Here is a 16,017-nt window from a genome sequence, read left to right as displayed (position 1 = left end):
GAGCCCCTGTTGCAAACAGGCCTGCTCCTCTACCGTGTGTCCTCCTTAAAGGGAGACTCCTTATTTGTCCTAAGGCAAGAGAGGAGTGTAGTTCTGATAAATGCTTTAGGGTGAGTCTGTGGAAGGGGGGGGGGGGTGTTGAAGGTCTTCTGCCTCATCCTCCTTCTAGACAGATGTAATAACAATGGCCATCAAGAGGGTATAGGTTAGGAGCTCAGAAGGGTCAGCAAAAGGCTGTGTGACCTAAAGGACCTGTGGTCTCCTGAGTCTCCTCCCTTTCTTCCTCCTCCCCTCACCCTTCCTTCCTTCCTCCTTCCATTCTTCCTTTCCTCCCTCCCTTCCCACCCACTCTCCTCCCTCCCTCCCTCCCTTCCTCCCCTCCCCTCCTTCCCTCCCTCCCTCCTTCCTTCTCTTTGTCCTCTCCTTCCATCCCTGATCTCTTTCCTTGGCATCTCTCATTATAGACAAGGATCTGGCCTTGAAGATTTGATCCTCCTGCCTCACTTCTTCCTGAGTGCTAGGATTATGGTATGGCCCACCATGCCTGGCTTGAAAAAAAAATATTTTTACACATTCTCTCTTTCTGTCTCTGTTAGATAGGGTCTCTGATAGTTCAAATTCCTGAGCCCCTCCCTCTGCCTCTCGAGTGTGGGATTACACACATGTACAGCTCTCTCTGCCTGACTCCGACTTTTTATTCTGAAACAGTACAGAACAGTAGTACAAGAGATCCCACATACCTTTCTCAAAGCTTCTCCCTCGTGTTAGCATCTTACATAACCATAGACAGTGATCCAGACAATACATTTTACAAGGGTACCACGCCACAGATCACACTGTGGGTTTTATGTGGCTTTTTACTGTGTTCCCCCCCCACCCCCCCACCATCTGCTCTGCCCACATAAGCATCCTGCTCATGGCCAGTGGTAGGTTTATTCAGTCCCAGAGTCAAAGTGTCAATGCCTACTGAACCCATGCCACATTTGTGTCTTCCTGTCAAAAATCCTGCTTTCCATCTTACTGTCTGGGCTCTTTAGGCTTCTTCCCTTAATGAGACGTCTTTCCTTGCCTTTCATCCTGTTGAGGTCCCCTTTGTGGAGACAGTTCTCCAGTCTGAGCTGGTTTGATGTTTCCCATGGTTAGATGAAGGGGATACATTTGACAAGAATCCCGTGGAAGTGATGTTGGGCAAACTGTCGGCAGGCTGGATCAGGAGGAGGATGCGCTGCTGCCCGCAGGGCTTGAGACTGGTGATCTTCTTTGATCACAAGATGAATGCGGGGGCTTCTAATCCCAGTCTATGCTGAAGTTTCCCCTTCCCCGCAGGTCTCAGAGTGGGAGGCTGGGCCTGTGGGTGTTCTGAGCCTGTTCACATTTCCAATATGGTAGTGTAATGTTGACTGCGGCGAGTAGATTTCTGGAAGGATTTAGAAAAAGTCTTGTAAGCCCCAAACTAGTCTATGCTTCCAAGTCCTGGTTGGTAGCTTTGCAAGCACAGAAGTGTAGAAGGAACCACCGGTTCCAGGACCAGGATAGGACAAACCACTGTCGGAGCAGAGAATTTGCTTGACTCGGGTTTCTTCAAAAGCAGATCCGTCATGGAAGCTTTGACGTGGGCCTTTGACTCAGGAGGTGCTGTTGGAAGCAGAATGAGGGAGCAGGGTGACTAGGCACGGGCAGGAACCTTAACAAAAGGTGGTGGGTTAGCAAGCGGATCCCTACAGCAGCAGGGCAGGGTTTAACCCAATGGGAAAGCCAGGGAAGGATAGGAAAAATAGGAACCTCAATCCCAGCACTCAGGAAGCAGAGGGAGGCGTCTCATGAATCTGAAGCCAGCCTAGGCTATGTACATTCTGAAACCCTTTACAGAACCAGAAACCCAAACCAGTGGCCGGAGACGCAGCCCGATGGTAGAGTGCTCGCCTAACATCCATCCTTAGCACTGCAAAATCAAGCAAGTGACATGTAGCACAGTTATTCATCTAGAATAGAGACAGAGGGACTTATACACTACACTAACTGCTACTCATTGAGAGGGAGCAGGAGCAGGCTGCTATGGACTCTTCACCACTTTCTAGCTGCCGAGTGCACAGAACCATCTGGAAAGAGTTCCAGACACCCCCCCCCCAAAAAAGGTGCAGCTGCTAGTGTCTGGAAGCTGCTCAGAGCACCCAGAAGGATGTGACAGATCTGTAGCCTATGGGCAGGCCACCAACAGTCCTGTAGCCTATGGAAAGTCCACCAACAGTCTGATGTAGATAGGCGGGAAGGGGGGGGGGGGAGGAAGAAAGGAGGGAAGGGAGGAGGGATGGGAGGAGAAAAGGGAGGAGGGAGATAAGAAGGAAGAAAGGTTGAAAGGGAGGAGGGAATGGAGGAGGGAAAGGGAGAGAGAAGGAAGGGGGAGAGAGGAGGGAAGGGAGGAGGGAAAGGGAGGAGGGAAAGGGAGGAGGGAAAGGGTGGAGGGAAAGGGAGGAGGGAAGGAAGGTTAGAGGGAGGAGGGAAGGAAGGTTAGAGGGAGGAGTGAAGGGAGGAGTGGGGAAAGAACTTAAAGCCTACAAGGAGAATCTGCTGGACAGCTCATCCTGAATTCCAGCATTCCATCTGAGTCCACTTCTCCCAACCCCACGAGGCACGCACTGTGTCTGTCGTGCGTCCTCAGCTCCTGTGTCCCACGTGTTGAGGAAAGGTTGCTTCTCAGTCACAAAGGGCAGAAAGCACAGGAAGCAGGCAGGGCATAGAGGGCAGATGGCCGGCTTTGCGCATGGCAGGCCCCATTCCCAGATTTTCTTATGTTTCACGAAGCCTGTTGTGTCCCAGGATGAATGTGGTCTGGACTTTGGTTCTAATTAACAGTAGGACCTCAGGTTATTTGCGCTGTGTGGACCTTTTTTTTTGTTCTTGTTTTTTATCATGGAGGTAGGCAGTGATACTTACTTTGTAGTAAGTGGGATCCTGTTCATAAAACCTGAATGCAATGCCCACCACCAATGGTGCCAACTCAGGCACTGCCCTTAAACTCAGAGGCAGGAGGTGGGAGGCGGGAGGTGGGAGGCAGGTAGCCGGAGGCAGGAGGCAGTAGCTAGGGTGGCAGGAGGGACAGGAGACAGGTATCCAGTCTGTGAAATCTCCAGCGTACACCCTGGAGAGGGAGACAGAAGATCTGGAAGATTTCCCAACATCCCTTCTTTTGTCTTACAAATTGGTAGCTGTCAGTAAAGGTTCCGGTCCTTATCCACTTGGATCTCTACCCTCCGCATGGCCTTAAAAAAAAACCTCACTGGGGTATATGGCTAATGAATAACCAGCAGGGTAGACAGACCGTCTCCACAACTGTGCGCAGATCCTGGCGTGGATGGAGAGCTAGACGATTTCTCATCAGGTGACCTCCATAGACTGTTTCAGGTTCCCCATGTTTCCCAAGCATTTCACAATTTCTGCCAAGTGTGGTCAATAAAGGAAGCGTTTTGAGGGGAGCCTCCAGAGACAACCCAAGAGAAGCCATGTGTGTAGCACAAAGTATTCACTGTTGTGGGTTCTAGTCCAAAAGAAGGAGTTAAACTCTGGGACTCTGGAGTCTGGCCGGCCTGTTCTGAGCACCTGTGGGAAGTCTCCTAGGTTCTGGCCTCCCACGGTTCAAGGGTTTTAAGGTTTTGTTTTTCTGCTTTTCGACCTCAGATACCATCTCCTCTGGCTGCTCCTGGCCAGGTCTCTTCTGGGTAACCTTTGGAGGACAGAGGATATTGTTACCCTAGGGGTCCTTGGAGATGTCCTTGCAGATACCCAGGGCTTGCAGCCATAGACTCTTGTATCATGCTGACCTTTCGGACTATGACCATTTTTGCTCTCAGTTGCCTCTCCTCACCCCCGTACCACCAAGAATGGCTTTAGCTCTTTCCCCACGAGGTTCCATCTCCTCCTGCCTACTTTTAATGCTAAGGTGCTACTTGTTAGAGCTGTAAACCATGGCGTCCTGGTTGTGAGGTAAAATAAAGGAGGCGAGGTTAAAAAAATAAAAATAAAAAATGAGCAGAGCAGTTGGCAAGTTGCAGTGGCCTGACTGCAAGGCCCAGCATGTGTCTGAAGCCCTGCAGGCCAAGTCTGAGGAGCTCAGGAGTCCTTTTCTTCTGGGTGACAGTAGCCTCAGGGACAGGTCACAGGCATGCCAGGAATTGTCTCCCCCAAAGGCCTGCCCATCTGGGGACCAGATAGGATCCGAGGCAAACCCGTGAAGGGTGAGGACCAATCCCTCAAAAGGGAAGATTGAGAGTCTCTTAAAGACTCTATCATGTGATCTGTACTTTTGGCCAAATGGAGTTACAGAATTATCTGGGGTTAAAAAGAGACAAGAACTACCGGAGTTTGGTTTACTGAATCAGCTGGGGCTGACGAATCAGCTGTGATTAATGAGAGCAGCATCACTGAGGGTGAATCTTGTGGGAAATAGTTACTTACCTTCAGTCTACGGAGGAGGGGGGAAGGCTGCATCTCATGGCAAACTTGTTCATGTGTAAGAGTCTCCCACGTGGTTCTGGCAGGGGAAAAAACAGCTTTAGGAAATGCCAGGGCCACCAAGGGCCACCAAGGGCCACCAAGGGCAGCAGCCGGTGTGGACTGGAGGTGGCCTGAGTTTATGAAATGAAGTCAAGCTTCCCAGGCTCTGCGGAGCCCAGAAGACCATTGAGTAGGTCCCAACATCGGACTGTGATCTGTTTCTGCTTGGAATCGTGCCCCGGTTCCTTCCTCTTGAGATTAGGATTCTAATGTCAGCTGATTTTTGCAAATGATAAGAATTTCCGAATTGAAGGTCAGTTTCTGAATTGTATGGGTCCCAGAACAAGGCAGATAAATCTCGGCTCCTGGGCTTCCCTTAGTATATCAATGGGCTGGGGCCTCCCTCCTGCCTCCTTTCTGCATCCGGCTCTGTTTCCAGCTCTGAGACTCATCACTAGATCCCTCGAGGCTAGAGCAGAGCAGGACCCATCACCAACAGAGGAGGCTGGGCGATGTGCAGGAATTAGCTGTGGGTAAGTGGCAGAAATCTCAACTATTTAGTTCTGCTTCTTCCCAGGACAAACTAAACCCCGCTAGCTGCTTCCTGTTGGTACACTGGGCATGCCCAGCCTGTAGACTCTATAAAGGAATAAAGGAAAGGAAGGGGCCACCCTGACCCAAGACTGCTCTCTCTTCCCCACTTCACTGCAGTGCTGAGGGAACAAAGTGTTCCCAAGAAAGTCATCCCTCAGCGGCCTTGTCAAACATTGGACAGAACTAGATCCTTAGACACTCACACAAAAAGCCCTGATATTCTTTAGTCAGGAGGCAGGGACAGCGCCCCCTAACTACAACCCCGTGTATTACAAGGTGCTTTGTGCTCCTCGAGGCAGCACCCAGCCTGGCAACCAGGGAAGTTGGGAGTCCCAGTCTTATTAACAAAAGAATTTAGCAACAGATTCAAAAGGAAGCTGGGGAATTATGTTATTAGACCTTGAGAGAAAATCAATTGGGCAGGTGAGCTGTAGATCTTGGCGGCTGGGGTGGAAGATGGGGAAAAGGAAGAGAGAAAACCACGCCTTTTGCATTCGCTTCTGAGAAAGATGGCACGTCTAGCAATGGAGGTCAGTTACCAGCTAGGTGGCAGGAGAGGAGGGATCTTCAGAGAGCGTGGTGGAAAACCCAGATCGGCGATAGCATACCTAGGCTTTGAGCAGTATCTGAAGGGGAAAGACAGAAAGAAGGAAAAGAGCCATTCTTTTCTGAATTAAAATGAAGGCTCAGCAGGGGAGGTTTGAAGGGGATTCCTCGGAGTGAGGAACCTCACTATCCAGTTGAAGGGGCAATCACACCTATTGCCTTAGCGAGTCAAGTAAGAGAATCAGATCTCCAGTGGGGCGATCTCACAGGTGATGGACAGGCACAGCTGGACTAGCTCTTGAGGGAGGAGACAACGGTAGACAACATTCTGATCTTTCAAGCAGATCTGCATGCTATGCCTCTGCCCAGGGTTAAGAAGTATTCCATTCTTTTGACCGGAAGGCCTAAGGAAGAGCAGTTGTGATATTTTTCATTCTAGTATTACCAGGGAAATGGGAGATGGGATTCAAAGGTGAGGGTGGGGTCTATTAACTCCCTCCAAGGCTACTCAGCGTCTAGCTATCTAATATCCCCTCAAGGGCTGACATTCTCAAGTCAGTTGAGAGATGGGCTGAAACTGGGGACTAGAATGGTTTTACCAGGAAAAACCACAGATCCAATTCCAAAGCTGTTAGCCAGAGGGACTAGTGTCTGGCCTGGAATGGTGGCCACGCCTTCCAGTCAGAGCTACTCACTTTAGGAATGAGAGATTAGAAAAATCCAGGCCAGAAACCCAACTCCCTCTTTTTTTGTATTTCTGGCCTTTGGCTGGGACAGATCCAAGGACATTTCCAGCTTCTGGGTAAGGCAGAGGTTAAAACTCTTCATGTTAGGGCTTCTACTCCTAAAAACGCACAGCTAGTTCACGTCTCCTGTTCTTGCCAGTAAGGCCTCTAGGGGAAACTTAGATGTGCTTGTCACAACTCGTGTGTGTGTGTGTGTGTGTGTGTGTGTGTGTGTGTGTGTGTGTTCATGGTAGTCATGAGTGCTACTGGTCTCTACTGGGCAGAGATTGGGGAGGCTGCTAACATAGCTCACAACTGATCACAGGTGCCAACAGTCAAGGATAGTCTGACTCCTGAAGGCCAGGAGTATGGAGGTTGAAAACCCTCAGTCTAAAGCAGGGGTCCTCACCCTTCCTAATGCTGTGACCATTTAATGCAGTTCCTCAGGTTGTGGTGAATCCCCCCCTCCCCAACCATAAAATTATTTTGTTGCTACTTCATGTAAATATTTGATATTCAGAATATCTGACATGTGACCTCTCCCCAAAGGGGTTGTGACCTACAGGTTGAGAACCACTGCTCTAAAGACATGAAAATGAATATTTTAAGTTGATCCCAACAAGATGTGAAGAGAAAATTCCAAGAGAACACCATTCCCCCAAGACAGAATTGTCTCATGGTTTCTTATGGATAAGGCCAGAAAGACTTCTTACCTGATGGTTCTCAGAATGATTCCCCACCAGGGAAACTTCCTGGCCAGAAGCTAGAGAGCATGCCATACTTCCTTATAAGGTGGCCAGGGAACTATAGGTAGGGTAGGGCTGGCTGGCACATGGCTTACTCACGAATGAAGGACTTAAAAAAAATGAAAAATTCCTTAATCTTTTATTCCTGGTACCACTACCACAATTGACAGAGCAATATACCTGATCTAATGAAAAGAAAAAGACAAAGCTACAACAGATAAAAGACCTCAGGAATGTATATTTGACTGACACTACATCTCATTACTCAATAGCTGCACTTTTTGCAAACTGTGGCTACGACAGCCCGGAACAAGGTTTCCTGTTTAAGCTGCAGTAACTTTTCTGACTACGGATCTTCGTTCCTCCTGTGGCAGAGTTTTATAGTTCCTCTAATGCATTAGGGACGACTGTCTCAAAGTAACCCGCAGCTTTCCTGACAACGCCTCACTCACTCTCCTGCTAAGAACTGTAGCCATTTCTGTTTTATTTTAAAACCTTCTGTTACCATATCCACCACTTCTACCTCCAGATCCATAGCCACCACCATAGGAACTGCCTCAGCTTCTTCCACCAAAACTGCCCCCCTTCATGGGCCCATAATTTGATTGTTGCTGTCCACTATATTTCCGAAGTCATTATAGTTCCCGCCACCACCATAGTTACCTCCACCAACATTTCCTCCTTCATTGTAACCATCATCTCCTCCTCTTCCCTCACCATATCCACCACCCTGGTTTCCATATCCTGGCCCACTACCTCCATAACCTCCTCTGCTACTGTAACTAGGACCACCACCATAGTTGCTACCATCACCGCCAAATCCATTATATCCACCATCACCACCTCCATAACTACCTCTGCTGCCACTACCTCCACCATCACAGCTTCCTCTTCCACCAAAGTTTCCTCCACGACCCATAAAGCTGCCAGCTCCACCTCCACGACCTCTCTGTGATCTAGCAGACTCCATCTCCTGTTTAGAAAGGGCCCTTATCACTTCACGATTATGCCCATTAATAGTGTGCTATTTCTTTTTGTTTTGTTTTGTTTTGTTTTGTTTTAGAGACAGTGTTTTAGAGCCAGTGTCCCTGGCTGTCCTGGAACTCACTTTGTAAACCAGGCTGGCCTTGAACTCAGAAATCCGCCTGCCCCTGCTTCCCAAGTGCTGGGATTAAAGGCATGCACCACCACGCCCGGCTCTAGTGTGGCATTTCTGAACAACAATTTTATCAATCGTGCTGTGATCATCAAAAGTTACAAAAGCAAACCCTCTCTTTTTCCCACTCTGCCTGTCTTCCATAATATCTGTGGTTTCAACCTTGCCACACTTTTCAAAGTAGTCGCTCAGATTATATTCTTCCGTATCCTCTTTAATACCACCAACAAAGATTTTCTTACAGGGTTCCACCACACACCCATCAATCTTGTGTGGCGGAGCACACAGAGCAGCATTGACCTCTTCAACACAAGAGTAGGTCATAGGGGGCTGGAGAGATGGCTCAGCAGTTAAGAGCATTGACTGCTCTTCCTAAAGGTCCTGAGTTCAAATCCCAACAACCATCTGTAATGAGATCTGGTGCTCTCTTCTGGGGTGTCTGAAGACAGCTACACTGTACTTAGATATAATAAACAAACAAACAAACAAACAAGTAAATAAATCTTAAAAACAAGCAAACAAACAAAACAAGAGTAGGTCACAAAACCAAAGCCTTTAGAATGTTTTCTTCGGGAAACTCTCTCATTACCACACAGTCTGTAAGTGTGTCCCAATTTCTGAAAATGTTCTCCTCAGCTCTCATCTGTGGTTTCCAAGCTCAGACCCCCGATAAACAGCTGCACTACTTCCTCTGGATCATGGCTCTCCATTTTGAGACCGGAGTCGCCTCTTCCAACTCGAGGTCAATATTGGGGACTTAATGTTTCAAAGCCACCTTTTCTATGCCACAGGAACACCAGCAATGGGCTGAAAGCTGAAACTAAAGGCAGACGAGAACACAGGCAGTCCCCGGGACCCCACGAGTACCCAGCACCCGTGGAAACACTTCTGTAAACCCTGACATTGCCCACTTGTGTAGACAACTGAAAACAGATGCCCCAAATAGATAACAAAAGGAGAAAGAAAGTGTGAGTGCCTGCACTACAAATCCATCAGACCCCAGAGGCTGGTTCTAGTTTCATGGTAAGTACAGCCCAGCATCTATAAGCAGATGTTCGTGTCACTAATTAGATGGCTGCTGGTTTCCTGCTCACAATGCTTCCCCACTCACAACACAGTAGGCACAGATTGCCAAGAAAGGTCAGAAACAGATCTAAAGGAGAGGGGGAGGTTAATTAAAGCTAAGCTGTGCACAGCTGCCTGGTGACCTGGACGTATCACCATATATAACCCCTTTTTTTCTTTCTAGCTTTTCCCCCCACTAGCTTGAAATATAGCGTGCTCATTAAAAAATTAATAAAACAAGGGCTGAAGAGATGGCTCAGTGGTTAAGAGCACCAGCTGCTTTCCCAGAGATTCTGAGTTCAATTCCCAGCAACCACATGGTGGCTCACAACCATCTACAGTGGGATCTGATGCCCTCTTCTGGCACATAGGTGAACACACAGATAGAGCACTCATACATAAAATAGCTCGAGGCCAGTTTGGAAAATGTAGAACTCAGTTTCAATATAAAAATTTGAAAATGCCCGAAGGCCTGGAGAGATGCTACGAGCATGTACTGCTCTTCCAGAGGACCTGAGTTTGGCTCAGCATCCATGTTGGGTGGTTCACAACTGTTTCTAACTGACACACCAGGGAATCCAATGCATCTATCCCGCACTTATGTGCATCCATCCATCCACACACACACAAGTAATTACAAATAATAAAAGTAAGTCTTTAAAAATACACATGTTGGGGGCTGGAGAGATGGCTCAGAGATTAAGAGCACTGATTGCTGTTCCAGAGGTCCTGAGTTCAATTCCCAGCAACCACATGGTGGCTCACAACCATCTGTAATGGGATCTGATGCCCTCTTCTGGTGCGTTTTAAGGCAACTACAGTGTACTCGTATAAATAAGTAAATCTTTAAAAAAATAGACATGTTCAAAAGGGCTTGGTGATGAAGTTCAGTGATTGAGCTCTTAGCACCATTTGTGAGGGCTGGGTCCAATCTCTAGTACTACCAGAAACCAACTAACCAACCAAGCAACCAACTAACCAAGCAACCAACTAACCAACTAACCAACCAACCAACCAACTAACCAAGCAACCAACCAAGCAACCAACCACCCAACCAACTAACCAACCAACTACCAACCAACCAACCAACCAACCAATCAACCAACTAACCAAGCAAGCAAGCAAGCAAGCAAGCAAGCAACCAACCAACCAACTAACCAAGCAAGCAAGCAAGCAAGCAAGCAAGCAACCAACCAACCAACCAAAATCCAAACCCAGACATACAGGAAGCCTTGTTTCTGGTTCTGTCCTTTGAGATCAAGAGATATCACCGTTTTCAAAGATGGCCTCCACAGCTGGAGTTTCAGTCCAAGCCAACGTCCCTTAAAGAGCTGGTGAGGAAAGTTAGGATGGAGAGGGAGGGACAGGCAGAAGGTCCCCTGAGGCAGCAGCGCAACCGCACGCATGTACCCTGAGCTGTATTAGGATACTGAGACGCTCTTGATTTTCTCAGTTCCTTTGCTGACCCAGGCTCCTCCCTGCAAGGTTAAAATAGAGGGTACACAAAGGGAGAGAAGTGAGACAGCAGAAGAAGAAATGAGGCAGCCATGAGGTAGGTGAGAGGACGGACAACCCAGGGAGCCTCCCCTTGGAAAAGTGTGTCTCCCCAGTAGGGCAACACCCAGGAGGTCAAGCCCTCTGAGAGGAGAGAGAAACAAGGCCCACTTAAAACAGTACTGATGATGGGCCATATAGATGCTTAAAATTAAGGTATGTCTATCTATCTACATATCTTATCAGCATATACGTATACATGTGGGTATATGTATACGTATATGCTGATTGTTCAAAGTTATGTAATAGCTCATCTGTCAATCAAGGCAAGGTTCCACCCAGTTCCCATTGTAGGGGATTGGCTCCTTCCTCCAACTAGTCTCATAAAAAAGAACCTGGGAAGCAAATTTGGGTTGCTTGAGCCACATGCTTGCTCTGGCTCAGTCCCATTCTGTGGTATATACTGTAGACTTTTACTATCACCTCTCGAAAATCTGTAGTGTGTGCATCATTCAATTATTTGTCCAAGACACAAAGAACCCATACATCGTGCGACAGAAGAACCGCAAGCACCCTTCAGTAACAGCTGTGTGTGCTTGCGCCTCTGGTTGTCCCAGTGATCTAGTAGAACGGTTGCAGGAACATTTACCAGTCCTAGTGGTCAGATTTAGAGCATTTCTGGCTCGCTAAGACTCTTGACTGTAATTTAATTTGTCCTTTTGGCAGCTTCTGAGCCCCGAGCTCATGGCTGAAGTGGGCTGTCCATGGCCCCGGGTTAGCAAGAAGAAGATAGTCATTAGAGAGGCACTCAGAGCCGGTGGCTTGCATCAAAGTCCAGGCTCAGCCATAGGTTATTTCCCATGTGACAAGAGGGACGCCTACAGGTCCTGGGGTCCAGCCTCCTGTCCTGTGACAGGGGTTAGGATAAGCATTTGCTGAGCACAAGCCTGAGAGACTAAATACTTAGCCTGGGGCCAGGCATATAGGAAGCAACTTCTTTCTTAGCCACTGTTATCAGCAGGGCTCAGGTTCTGTCTTGCTCAGTTTTCTGGCTCATCATGATCAGGTACCCAACCCATTTTACTGCTTAGGGGCCAGGGTGCTGGCTTGGTTAAAAGCATTTGCTGTGTGCTGGGCGTGGTGGCGCACGCCTTTAATTCCGGCACTCAGGAGGCAAAGGCAGGCGGATTTCTGAGTTCCAGGCCAGCCTGGTCTACAGAGTGAGTTCCAGGACAGCCAGGGCTACACAGAGAAACCCTGTCTTGAAAAACCAAAAAAAAAAATAAAAAACAAAAAAACCAAAAAAAAAAAAAAGCATTTGCTGTGAAGTCTGATGACTTGACTACCATGTTTGTTTTCTCTCTCCATGTTTTTATTTATTTATTTATAAAGATTTATTTACTTATTTTATACATATAAGCACACCAGAAGAGGGCATCAGACCCCATTACAAGTGGTTGTGAGCTACCGCGTGGTTGCTGGGAATTGAACTCAGGACCTCTGGAAGTGCAGTCAGTGCTCTTTAACCGCCATCTCTCCAGCCCCCAGGTTTTGTTTTTTATTGAACATATTGACAAAAGCCATTTGATCCGAAAGACCAAAGCCCATGTCACCATCAAACCTGGATTTTTCCTTTTTTGTTTCCTGTCAGTGAGGGTAACGATGGTGGAGGGTCCCCCCCTCCCCCCCCTCCCCCGGACAGCTTGTAGGTGTGGCTTCAGGTGCCGAGGCAAGCCCACCAGTCTCTACAATGCAAATGACGCTTCCAGTGTTGACTTCAGCCGGTCAGGGCCTTTGCAAACAAGCCGGGGGTTCAGGTCAACACGGACAGCAGCTGCTTTACCGAGAGCACTGATCTTATCTGCCTTAACCATCACCTGGTAGTCCCGCAGGATGTAGGTGCAGGCGAGCCGAGCTGCCAGAAGCTATCACCAGATGGCCTGAGCACCCCACCCTAACGAGGCCCGAGCTCCCTCTGGAGGAGCTCCCTCTGGAGGAGCTGCGGAGGAGAGGGGACTTCCGTCCTGGAAACTCACCAAAAGGTGGAAAGAAAGTGCTTCCATAGAACTGTTCTCTGGCTCCACACTTGTAGGAACGTATGCGCGCGCGCACACACACACACACACACACACACACACACACACACACACACATACCACAATCACTGGAAAGTAAATTCAGGAATTAAGTGTGATGGGGTGTTAGGCTGGGGCGGGAAGATTCGATTGAGGCCAGATAGGGATGTGCAGAAGAGAAAGCCTTTAGTTAGAGACCAGAAAAACAAACAAACAAACAAACAAACAAACAAAACGGGGCCAGTGCGCCAGAAGGGTGTCTTCTCTTCCTCTAGCTGCTAGCTGCAGAATACTGTAACTTGACACCAAAGGGCTGTAGCCCAGTGTCCTGAGGGCCTCTGACCAGGATAACCTTTATTTACTTGACCTTGTCCCACAGGGCCCAGATTTCTGTGGCAGTCATTGCACAACGGGAAATTACGTGCAGAGCAGAGTTGGCACAAAACTCTTATCTTAAAGGAAGTAAGAGGTAGTTTATGCTGGAGCCACTGTGAGTGGTCAGGGTCCAGGGATACAGATTTAGGTTAAACCAAATTCCACATTCCAGTGTGGAAGCAGTTTCATAAAGCTTTATAGTTTTGTAAAACAAAGTCATAAATCAAGGCAAGCAATTTTTTTTTTTTTTTTTTTTGAGACAGGGTCTCACTATGTAGCCCTGGCTGTCCTGGGACCATTATGTCCTGGAGTTCACAGAGATCCACCTGTCTCTGCCTCCAAAGGGCTGAGGTTAAACGCAGGCACAACCACTGCTCTGCTATCAAGGCAAGTTTGAAATGAATTGGTGGATACATCACAGAGGGTGGTACAGCAGGATGGGGGAAATCTTTTCTGTAGGTCCGGATGCTAGCTGATGGCACTCGGAGCTTCTTAGCTTTTGGATTGGTGGAAAGGATTACTCTCGTAAGTTAATGGATTTCAAACGCTTTCTTCCTTCTCTCTCTTTCTTCCTTCTCTCTCTCTCTCTTTCTTTCTTTCTTTCTTTCTTTCTTTCTTTCTTTCTTTCTTTCTTTCTTTCTTTCTTTCTTTCTTCTTTTCTTCTCTTTCCTGCCTTGCCTTGCCTTGCCTTGCCTTGCCTTGCCTTGCCTTTCCATTCCTTTCCTTTCCTTTCCTTTCCTTTCCTTTCCTTTCCTTTCCTTTCCTTTCTCTCTCTCTCTCTCTCTCTCTCTCTCTCTCTCTCTGGTTATTTGGAGATAAGTTTTCTCTATATAACAGCCCTGGCTGTCCAGGTTGTCATTTTGTACCAGGCTGGCCTAAACTCAGAGATCCACCTGCCTCGCCTTCTAAGTGCTTGGATTAAAGTGTGCGCCACCATGCCTGGCTCTAAAAGCTTTCTATTAGTCACAAAATATTATTAGCTCAGACACAGAAGTCAGCAAGGAATGGCTGCTCCAGCCCGCTAGAACTAGCCCAAGATAAGACAATTATCCCGTGGCCTGCAATATTCCGGTCTTTCCACAGTGCTGAAATTCTAATCAATCAGCCAGTCTCTGCAGACACAGCTTCTTTTCAGGAGTTTCCCATCACCACAGCTTGCACTGAAGTCCCAGGACTGTGCACTGGCCAGTCAGGACTGTCCTTCACCCGGTGTAAATTATAGGCTTGGAAACTGCACATCCTACCCTCCCCCGACTCACCCATTGCACAGTATAGTCAGCATTCTAGTTCCTGCCCAACTCTGTGGCTTCCTGCTGTATTCAACAAATTCTTTTCCTGGCTGCTGTCTAGAGTGAATTCATTTACTGCATGTTGAGCCCTTTCCCACCATTCTAGCAGTGGTTACCAGACCACTCTTGAGCTCTAAACTAGCTTGAACTACATGGTGGAACTGTCTTAACTTGAAGAAGAAGGAAGAGGAGGAAGGAGAGGAGGAGGAGAAGGAAAAGGAGGAGGAGGAGGAGGAAGAAGAGGAAGAAAAGAAGAAGAGGAAGAGGAAGGAGGAGGAGGAGGAAGAGGAGGAGGAGGAGGAGGAGAAGGAGGAGGAGGAGGAGGAGGAGGAGGAGGAGAAGAAGAAGAAGAAGAAGAAGAAGAAGAAGAAGAAGAAGAAGAAGAAGAAGAAGAAATAAAAGAGAAAAAAAAAGAGAGGCTGAAGAGATGGCTCAGTGGTTAAAGGCACTGATTGCTCTACTAGAGGTCCTGAGTTCAATTCCCAGCAACCACATGGTGGCTCACAACCATCTGTAATGGGATCTGATGTCCTCTTCTAGTGCATCTGAAGACAGCAACAGTGTATTCACATATATAAAATAAATCAATCTTTTAAAACACAGAGAGAGAGAGAGAGAGAGAGAGAGAGAGAGAGAGAGAGAGAGAGAGAGAGAGAGAGAGAGAAGAAAAGGAAAAAAAATCTGGTCATGAATAATTATAACTTCCCATTCACTCTCTGCATGAGAGACTTTCTTTTTTCTTCTTCCTTTTCTCCCTTCTTTCTTTCCTTTGGTGTTTTTGAGACAGGATCTCAGTGTAGCCTTGGTGGGCCTGTGGTTGGGTAGAGCAGGAAACTCACAGGAATAAACTGTCCCTGCCTCCCGAGGGCTGAGATTACAAGCATGCACCGCTCTGCCTGACTGTACAGGTCATTTTCCATGGGTTCACTTTTGAGAACTCCTATTTGAGCACGAGTCTTTGTGTGGTGGCGAAGACAGCAGGGAGATGTGACTGAGATACGGGGTTGAGGCGTCTGGGATGTTCAGAGGTGCACAGGGACCTGCAGAACCTTGCACCCACCTGTAACTCCTGAGTTTTTGTTCTCAGCAAGGTCACCCTTCAGGTCTGTGCCTTGAGGCTCACCACACTTCTGTTCCTCATCTCTCTCTGTGTGTGTGTGTGTGTGTGTGTGTGTGTGTGTGTGTGTTGCGCGCACTCAACAGGCCAGGAAGAACGACGCTGCTACAGGATCCTTCTGCACACGTTTATTCAGTCCTGTTTCTTCTTGTTTATATCTCTCTTGTTTATATATCTCTTGTTTATATCTCCCCTGTTTATATCTCCCTTGTTTTTATATCTCCCCCCTAATAGTAATCCTCTCTCGAATAATAATCCTCCCTCTAACCCGGGCCTCTCACTCTTATATACTCTCAGTTCCCATCCACGCACAGCAGGCCACGCCACCTCACCAGGCACACAGC

At 47.9% G+C, this 16,017-nt stretch overlaps 1 long non-coding RNA gene across 1 annotated transcript; it reads right to left on the bottom strand.

Annotated features, from left to right (window-relative positions):
• Nucleotides 1-897: 897 nt before the first annotated feature.
• Nucleotides 898-12,929, bottom strand: Gm41758. The gene is made up of 4 exons (XR_001782549.1): nucleotides 12,854-12,929; nucleotides 4,453-4,528; nucleotides 2,935-3,139; nucleotides 898-1,635 (listed from the first exon to the last, which is right to left on the bottom strand). It is a non-coding gene; the product is annotated as a predicted gene, 41758 (long non-coding RNA).
• Between the last annotated feature and the right edge of the window lie 3,088 nt (nucleotides 12,930-16,017).

The sequence above is a fragment of the Mus musculus genome, chromosome 18 (assembly GCF_000001635.26).
Source record: "Mus musculus strain C57BL/6J chromosome 18, GRCm38.p6 C57BL/6J".
NCBI lineage: Eukaryota > Metazoa > Chordata > Mammalia > Rodentia > Muridae > Mus > Mus musculus.
This window is presented reverse-complemented; position numbering and strand designations above follow the sequence as displayed.